This window comes from Nicotiana sylvestris, chromosome 2 (assembly GCF_000393655.2).
Source record: "Nicotiana sylvestris chromosome 2, ASM39365v2, whole genome shotgun sequence".
NCBI lineage: Eukaryota > Viridiplantae > Streptophyta > Magnoliopsida > Solanales > Solanaceae > Nicotiana > Nicotiana sylvestris.
Genome location: NC_091058.1, coordinates 30,793,567 through 30,803,755, shown reverse-complemented (window position 1 = coordinate 30,803,755; position 10,189 = coordinate 30,793,567). Strand labels below are relative to the sequence as shown.

The window sequence follows — 10,189 nt, the reverse complement described above, 5'->3', positions numbered from 1 at the left end:
AGTTGAGGATTGAGAGAAGAGGACTGATTTTTTCAGAAATCATAGAGAGTGAGTAGTTTGAAAGTGTTCTACTTCGAGTCTTAAAGAACAGAAAATCAGAATTATCCCATTGCCTCTTCTGTTTTTTTTTTGGGTTCATTCTGTCCTGCCTTTGAGAGTTATTGGGATTTCTAGGTTTTCGCTTGGTTTTTCCTAAGTCTGGTTGGTTTTTGGGTTACTGCTCCACCGGTTTTCAAACTCTATTTCTGGGCTATTACATTACTGCTACTGGTTGTTTGTTGTTGCTGCGTTGTTTCTACTGCTGCTAATCTTATTCTTCCTTTCCCTGTATTCAAATACCAGGTACAGTACTCTGAATCATTTTGACATATGCATTAAAGCTGAAATGAAGTGGCCAGAAGATTTATGCTTCTAATTATAGAATATTCGTATTTTTTTAGTTAGATATTCATTATGTGTTTCATATTATATGAATGGTAGAAGTATGTATAATGTGAAGCGTTAAATTGCGGAACTATTAGATGGGTGTCGGTATGAACACCATAAGTATTAGTTTCGGCTTTGTTAATTTTTTAGTTTGAAATCGCATTCAAATCAAATTGGTCAATAGTCAATATGGGAAATCGATTTAATTTGGGGGGGGGGGGGGGAGGGTTAGTAAAATCTAGATTTGAATTTGCAAATATTGGAATAGAAGCAATTTGAGATTTTTTTTAATCTTTGAATCTTATTAGTAACGAAGATCCGCAAATATTAGGCAAATATAATAGGCCAATAATGTCGTAGAATCAGCAGGCTTGATGCTTTTAATGTGTGATTCAACGTAGTAAGGCTAAGAACATTAATCCATTAGGTGCGAGTTTGAGCAAGATGAGTCAACGTTTAAGTTTAATAAACTTTCTAATAAGCTTTAGCAATTATGGTTAAATCTAGTTTTAAATGTTTGTGAATAACTAATCCCAATAGTTTTTTTATATAACAATGCGAGCTTTAATCTAGCCATAATTGATTTCTTTTGAATATTAGTTGTCGAATTTTGTAGTTTATTTACAATTTCGAATTTTTTCTTTTTTTCTTCGTAAAATTCCTTTCCATTAATATTTGTCTTAATCTAGCAATTAGTATGTTACGTTTTCTTATTTTTCTTAAGCTCGTAATTAATTAGGATTTTTTTCTTTATTTTAGAGACTAATTTAAATATAAATGTAGTCACTTTAGGATATCCTTAAAATAAAGAAGACGTGCCTCGCCACAGTAAATCACAAATTGTGGGGCCTTCAATAAAAGGATTCAATAACCGGATAGACTTTGGAGTTGGCCGTCTAGTGAATTTTCACGGCCCCTTCCCAAAATAACGATACGATAGTCTCTTTAGGATGCGCCTTAATTAATCTTACCTTCCTAAACTCGGGTGTGCATTTATGTGACCTAAATCCAAATCTCAACGGAGTAGAAATGTGTCGCTAATCATGGGTGCATTGATTGTGACGTGGTTCGAGATGCATGTCCATGACGTTGCAAATTCCTTTAAAAATAATGAATGGGGCGAGCCTCGACAAACAAGAATACACAAATTGCGGGGCCCTCAACGGATAGTTATTTCGAATGCTTAGATTTCGTGACAGGCCGCATAGCGAACTTTACGGCTTTTCTCAAAATAACAACGCGTTAGTCTTTAGGTGCGTATTTAATAATGTTATTTTCCTAAACTCGGGTGCACATTTATGTGACCCAAATCCAAATCTCAACGAAGTTGGAACGTATCAAAAATTGCGGGTACATTTATGTGGCGCAATTCGAGATGCATTCTCACGACGTTGCAATTCTTTGAATAAATAATAACAAAGCGGTAAACAGTTAAAATTTGCACGTAGGTTCATAATTGTATAAAATCAGATAATCAAGCCGAATATGACAGTTGAGCGACCGTGCTAGAACCACGAAATTCGGGAATGCCTAACACCTTCTCCCCGGTTAACAGAATTCCTTATCCGGATTTCTGGTGTGCAGACTGTTAAACAGAGTCATTCTTTTCCTCGATTCGGGATTCAACCGGTGACTTGGGACATCATAAATCTCCCAAGTGGCGACTCTGAAATAAATAAATAAATCCCGTTTCGATTGTCCCTTAATTGGAAAAACTCCCTTCCGCGCCCCTTTGCGGGCTACGCGGGCGAAAAAGGAGGTGTGACAGTTACTACGACTAAAGGAACTAGGCAGAGTTAAAGGATAGAAGGGTGAGTCACAAGACAATATCCGGATTACAACCCTGAAATAACCCGGACAACAGAAATGACAGCAAAAATGAACCACCAAGACTCCTCCCTGGCTGGCCAAGAAAGGAGCATCTTTCCAATCACCAAACTTGACATCCTAGCCATTGGGTTCCGCATCAACATTACTAGAACCTTCACAAGTCTTCATCGCATTGTCCTTAGCAAATTGCTTTTGGGTCCCTTTGGTCGGCTCGTTCTTAGGATCAACTTCCGGAACCAAGAGTGATAGCGCTTAATGTTTTCCGGCAAGTGGCCCTCCGAGGATCTCAGAAGAGTTATCATATTCCTTTTCCACACAAATCATGTCCACCATATGTGTCTCATTATGAACAAGCAATGGACTTTGGCTAGTTCTACTGCATTTGAATTTTGCACGGTAATGTCACCTACATCAATAAGCTTCTGGACTGCTCCTTTCAGATGCCAACACTTTTCTATGTCATTCCCTGGGGCATTAGAGCAATATGTGCACCTCTGAGAAAAATCAAAATTCTTTGGAAGAGGGTTTGGTATTTTTATCTGAATCAGCTTCAACATGTCAAATTGCCTCAGCCTTTGGAACAGACCGACATATGATTCTCCAATAGGAGTGAAAGACTTTTTTCTTTGTTGCTGCTTTCTTATTTTGTACTCTGGCCTCGGTTGAAACCTTTTGCGGGTAGGTGGTTGATATGCTTAAGGAGGCGGGTAAGATATTTTGCGGAAATGGTGCAGGCCATCGCAGGTCTCGTAGGTGTAGAGCATATGGCGGTGCATTGTGGATAGGGTACTGGGAAGGTGAGGTATGATTTTGGGGATTTTGTGGAGAGAAGTAGCATCGGGGAGAAATATTTAGAGCACGAGGATATCCATAGGGTCGATATTGAGGCTGAAAGCGTTGAGCGGGAATGCCCACTGGATCCTGTCGCTGGCGTGGCTCAGCAACATTTTTCTATCAATGAGAGGACTATCCCGAGCAACTTGTTCATTCCATCTGAACCAAAACTCCCTAAAACCTTCCTCCGGTTTCTTTTCCATATTAGATAGGGAGGAGCGGTCTGGGGTAATGCCTATATTGTATTGAAAGTGTCGAACAAAATCTTGAGCCATGTCATGCCATGTAGGCAACTTACTGACATCTTGACGTGTATGCCATTCCAAGGCTGCCCCAGTCAGGCTCTCACTGAAATACACCATCAGCAACTCGTCATTCCCGCCAACAACTCTCATTTCACTGCAATAACCCCTCAGATGGGATACCGGATCTCTACGCCTCTCATACAAATTAAACTTTGGCACTTTAAACCCCGCGGGTAGATGAACATCAGGGAACATATTAATCTGATTTCTCATCCCTTGCATGCTCCTTAACGACTGTTCTATACCTTTCAGCTTCCTGGATATCTTATCTCGCCCTTCTTTTCCTGTGAACTTTTAATTTTCAACATGAGGCTCATCCCGAGGGCTTTGCTTGTATGAGTCAGGAACCTTGTGGGCAACCTCTGAAGGGTAACGTTAGGTATCATGAGCTTTGAGTGGGTGTTCATTGTTGAATCTATGAAGGGAAGATTGTTGAGAAGTTGTGATCATGAGGGTATTGGATATGACAGGAGGGCAATTTTGGGGAGAGGTAATTGGAGGATGAGTGATGGAGCTACTAGGGTGGTTGGGAAAGCTGTGATAAACGGGTGGATCTGGAGAATATGGGGGATCATCTGGCACTGTGATCGGAGCTTGGGTAAGGGTAGCATCTAAGAAGCTAGGTGGTGGCGGGGGTGGTGCATTCCCAGTCATCCAAGCTGATACATGTCCACAATGTGTTATCTTAACATCCTTACCTCTTCAACCGACCCATTGCCTTATTCAACCAAATGCTTTTGGGTACCAGTATCAACCGACTCAATTCTGTTGCCGTCTGCCATTGTCTTTCGACCTTATGTTGTAGAGAAGAGTTACCACTTTAAGAACCACAAACCAACCACCTTTCTGTTATAATAAAGATAACAAAAGAAACAGAATGAAGTCATCACATTAGCGTTAGGGCATTTAACATAAGATAATTTCACATTATGTGCATGTACTTAGTCACAGTTATTGGTTCTAAAATGACTTCGAGGGTACGAAGGTCAGTTGGCATCATCCCAATTTGTTCATTCCAATCCTCTCTTTTCTTTGCTCTTCTAGCACTTGCTTGCTCATTTTTCTTCCTCTCTTTTTTTCTAATTATCACTCTTTTCTTTCCTTTCATTTCTCACATCCTATAATTTCACCCCCTTTTTCATTTTTTTCCTTTTCGTTTAATAAAAAAATGATTCGATCAAACCCTATGTAGGTTGCCTACGTATCATGACGCCGCATGAATCAGATCTTTGCGTAGTTCGGGAAGATCGGAAATAAAGAAAACAAACTAACGTTCTCTTTTTCTTTTTCTCTTTTTTTTATCCTAATGACTACTCTGATGAGAAAAGAGAAATGAAAGAAGCAAATCCTTTTTTTTGAATTTTCTAGACTTAATGTTCTATAACCTATTCTAAACTCAAGCTTAACGAGCATATATTTTTTCTTTTTTTTTCTTTTTGAAACAAATACTTTATGAAAAATTATTAAGGAAAACCCTACAAGAGAAAAAATATTTTTTGATTCTTTTCTTTTTTAGGAAGGAAATCTAAAGAATAAATCGAAGAAAAATATTTTGAATTTTCATTTGATAATCCTGAAGAAAGATTTCGAAACGAGAAATGAACAAGATAAAAAAAATATTTTTGGATTTTAGCTTTTGATTACCTAAGGAAGAAACTTTAATGATAAACAAAAGATAAAGTATATTTGTTTTCTTCTATGTACAATATCCTAAAGTTCTGGTAAAAATAAAAAGATTTTTTTTTTACATTTTTCATTAGTTTCCCAAAGAAGAACCTCAAAAGAAAATATTTTTGAATTTTTTGAAATTAATATCTTAAAAGAAAACCTTTAAAGAGATACTAAAAGAATTTTTTTTTTTTTTTTTTGAATTTTTAGTCTTAATGTACTAAAAGAAAATATGAAAACAATATTAATTCAATAAAGGAAAACCACCTCAAATGTTTTTTTTTTATTTCTAGAATTAGTATTCTAAAGAAAACTTCTAACGGAAATATAAAACGCAAAACCTTTTTTTTTGAGTTATAACACACTTTTTCAAATACAAAATAGAAAGTACAATAACAAAAAAAACTCGACATTACTGCACAAAACTAGAAGGTAAAAGACGACACAAAAAGAAAAACAGACTCAAAGCATAAAAAATAAAAATAAAAATCTTCTTAAGCAACTCCTGAATAAGCGATCCTGACTGGATGGTCCTGGGGTATCTGTCATGCTCAAACTCCGGTAAGTAGATCCACACCTGTATGAAAAAACTCAAACCAACACTATGTGAGACAATAACATTCCGTACTAGACACATGCAAGACATGGTTGTGACTATTTTTCTAAAATTAACCTATGTGGCTAAAAATGCAAGATTTGGCTAAGATTCCGCGAAGCTAAGAACCTAAACCCACTAGGAATACCGGACCCTATGTGGGTTGCCAACGTATCACGCCCTGAAAGATGAGAATCAGGTATGCGTAGTTCGGGAAGATTGGATATGGGCGAGAATTAAAAAAAACAACTAATTTAGAAAAAAAAAAATATTTTTTTTGTCTTTTCCTTGAAAATGATGAGACATGTAAAATCTTTTTGAATTTTCTTTTTCCTCTTTTTTTTATTTTGTTTTTTGGAAAATGATAGGAAAGTGCAAAATCTTTTTGGGTTTTTTATTTTTTATTTTTTAACAAAAATGTGAAAGAAAACATAACTGGGCCCTACTTGCTTTATTTTCACACTTCACCCTCTTTTTTTCTTTTTTCTTTTTTTTTTCATTTGCCCTCAACTATCATTGGTCCGCCAAATGACCCTTTTACCCTTGAAGATTGCAACATGTAGCACATAGGATGCATCAGGATGGTCTTTTATTTTTTGGGGTACACCTGTCCTAAACGGATTCAACCCCTATGTTGAGTCTCCAATGTCAGATACACGTTATGCAAACAAGCGTTCCTACTAGGGATCCGGCATGAGGCTATGTTACTCGAGGTTTAAAAACCTGAGTTTATTTGTTCTAGACCTGGCTTATCCGAGCGGACAGCTCGAGCCGGGGGGGAGCGTACCGGGAATACAGAAGCTTCACCGGCTTTGCAACTTGTCCGAACCTCATTTTAAAATTGGGATATGACTCTAACAGAAGAGAAGTCACACGAAGTGCACACTTCCTAGATGATTTAGAAGACTCAGAGAGAGGAGGGTTTCGTATCAATTTGTATACAGTTCAAACAATATCAAAACGGTAAAAAACGACATTTAGCACATTAGGCTCAAATATATAAAAAATCAGATAATAAATAAAAGTCAACTATAACAGTCATTCTAAGCTCGAATTCTGAACCCTGAACAGAAGTTCTGGGTTCTTGTCCCCAGCAGAGTCGCCAGAGCTGTCACACCTCCTTTTTACTACCCCCGAAAGGGGTATAAAGGAGTTTTTTCCAATTTAAGTGACAATCTAAATGAGATTGTTTATATTAAAATTCAGAGTCGTCAATTGGGATAATTTATGGTGTCCCAAGTCACCGGTTTTAAATCCCGAATCGCGAAAAGATTAACTCTATTTTACAGTCCGTGAACACAGAAATCCAGGTAAGGAATTCTGTTAACCCAGGAGATGGTGTTAGGCATTCCTGGGTTCCGTGATTTTAGCACGGTCGCTCAACTATTATTATTGGCATTATTTATCTGATTTTAAAACACATTTTAAACCTACGTGCCCTTTTAACTTTTTAGCCGCTTTTAATATTTCAGGAATTATTTCAAGGTTATTTAAAACATATCGCGAGCCACACTACATGAAATGCACCCGTGATTCACGACACGTCCTATTTAACCTTGTTGGAAATTAGAACCGGGCCACATTTGAACCGAGCCACATGAAATGTACCCCCGAATTTTAGCAATTACAAATCACAACTACGTTAAGGGAACCGTACCCGTAGCCATGATGAGTTATTATTAATCGTGCCTAAAGCAAGCTACGATATTCATGAATTGTTCATTTACTAAATTTAGGATTATTGAGGCCAAAAATTATGGAGGTTATTGTGGATGAAACAAAATATATTACTTAAGTAAAGGGTGGCTAGCTTATTTACTGGCCTATCATGTTGGGCATGTCAATTTGAATTTATTTTAGTCCAATTCTCATTTTTACTAATATGACCAAACCAAACCGTCATGACGCATTATTTGTAAAAACATAATTGATCTAAAATTGATTCCGAATAAAATTTCACGTAGCAAGAACAATTATCCATTTGTTAAAGCACTCATCGATATATCATTCTCAAGCCCAAATTTCAACTTACTGATCTTCGACCAAATTGAAACACCTACGAGCCAAAATCTTTCAATATTACGGATAAGTCAAGGACCAAATTAGGAAATCACCTGATGGCCCAATTATCTTAAACAAAATAACATCATCTCCCAAACTTCTCAACCAAGTTATGCACACAGAAGCTTTTAAGTACAGTAGTATCTAGTAAAAATTAGAAATTAAAAACAATCGAATCAAGTATTGAATTAATTAAGGCAACATAATGACAAATACAGATTTCAACACTTGGAGCTATTAAAAAAAATCAAGACAAAATAGAGACGAACCTTAAGGACTGAAACTTTATATTTATTTGATAGAATTTCCAGTCACTTTCAAAGCTTGAAAAATGAATCGGCAACCAAACTTAAACAACGGTAACAACCACACCGGAGAAACTCGAATAGAACTTCTCGAACAGACAAATTATGTACCCGACTCTAACATGTGGTGGCCTTTTGCAGCTGGGTTTGCTGCTGATTTTCAGCTAACTTTTTGTTGCTTTTTTGACTATTTTCGCATCTAATTTGCTGCTATTTTTCCAGCTGGATTTTTCGCATTTTTTTGGCTAAAAAAGGGGCGAGGGTTGCTGAGTTTTTGGCTAATTTTAAGGTTGGTTTTGCTGGTTTTAAGAGCTGAAGTTTGGTGTATTTTTACAAGCTTTTTGGGGGTTGCTTTGAGACTGCTTCAAGATGGTTTTCATGGATGTTTGGATCTGGTTTTTAGGTGGCTTTTGGAGTTAGTTTTATGGGTGTTTTGGTGAGGTTTTGGAGGTGGTTAGCAGGTGTTGAGGTGAGGGAGGGTCACTGGTGTTTCTCAAGTGTAAGATTTAATGGAGTTTTTTGGATGAATTTGGTTGGCTCCTCAAGAAGAAGGTGAGAAGCAGTTCAAGACCAAGATGAGGGGGTCCTCCAAGGTCAGAAACGGCGGATTGTCTTGTAGACAAGGGATCTATATTTTTTGCACTTTTTCGGCTGATCCCTTTAGGTGTAGGGGTTAGCTCCTTTTATAGGTTTAGGGTTTTAGGATTATATTTACGTTAAGAGGTATGAGCCTAGGAATTATGGGCTTGGAAAATTATGGGCTAGGTCCAAAAATTAGGCCTAAAAATGGGTTGCTCGAGCCCAAGATTTATTCTTTCTCCACGAACGAGACTAAAAATACGATCTCATTTATTAATTAATCCTACTTAAGTAAAATAACTATTAAAATAAGACTAACTATTAAAACAGACCTATTTTTGGTATTTTCAAATATCATATTAAAATAAAAATAAGGTACTATTTTGTATTATTATTTTTTTAGTTTTACGAAAATTAATAAACTAAAAGCAACTAAAAAGAGGAAATATTTTTGTAATTTTCATTTTTTTTTTGATAAAATAAAGTAAAAGAGTCAAAACTAATTAAAATATCGATATTAGGCATAAACTAAATCTTACATGCTAAAATGGGTGAAATCTCGGGGAGGGTCAAAAATCACATGTCTACAGCTGGCTCTTAACTGTTATCGGATTAAAAAATGGAAACAAGGTAAATAGTTCAGTTGGTTAGCTTGCCTAGCTTTCACTAGTAGGCGCCATCACAACTCTCTAGGGTGGTAAATCTGGATCGTGGCAATTAACTATTGAGATAATGGGGGAAGATCATGGAGGGGGTTATGGAGGTGTGGGAGTTACAACAATAATTGTAAGAAGTAGTGAGAGTGTCACTACCCTAACCCCGAACCTGGTCGTGATGGCGCCTCTCGTGAAGACAATGCTAGCCAATTTACACAATTCACCCTTTTAAACAGTTAAATAATATAAAGATACTTCAAACATGATTCAATAGCAATATTTAGCGGAAATAGAGATAACAAAATGGAAACCCAACCCGACACAGCCCTAACCGGGGTGTCACAAGTCACGAGCATCTATTAGAGTATAAATACAACTACAAGGTCTGAAATATACAAAAAATAGGATTGATGAACAAAAAGGGAGAGAGAACGGTGCTGCGAACGCTGGCAGCCACCTTGCTAAACTCCGATAACTCAGCCACCGATCACCCCAAAACCCACTACCGGGTGAATAAATACCTGCATCTGCACACAAGGTGCAGGGAGTAAAGTGAGTATTCCAACTCAGTGAGTAATAAAGGTAAATAACAACTGAGCAGTAAGAAATCACGTAAGGCAAACCAACATGTTGTACAGAAGCAGTGTAAAACCTTTGAGAAAAGCAATGAAGCTGTGAAATCTTTAGAAACATCTTAGCTCAGTTTAAAACCCTCTTTCGAAAATAACTTCTTCAACAGTTACGCAAATGAATGCAAAATAGTTAGTACCGATAAGCACAGAACATCCGCCCCTCGGGCACAAATACCACAGTATAACAGGTAAAATGCCAAGTAAAAATGAAAGATGAACACATAAAGGTTTGCCCCTCGGGCAATCTCTCAGAACAGTACCAGCCCCTCGGGCTCACTCTCAGAATAATATCAGCCCC

The 10,189-nt window shown here is 37.2% G+C and overlaps 1 long non-coding RNA gene across 1 annotated transcript; it reads right to left on the bottom strand.

The window, feature by feature from the left end:
- Positions 1-5,311: 5,311 nt before the first annotated feature.
- Positions 5,312-8,677, bottom strand: LOC138886493 (uncharacterized). Its single transcript, XR_011405270.1, has 2 exons — positions 7,989-8,677; positions 5,312-5,640 (listed from the first exon to the last, which is right to left on the bottom strand). It is a non-coding gene; the product is annotated as an uncharacterized lncRNA (long non-coding RNA).
- Positions 8,678-10,189: the final 1,512 nt, after the last annotated feature.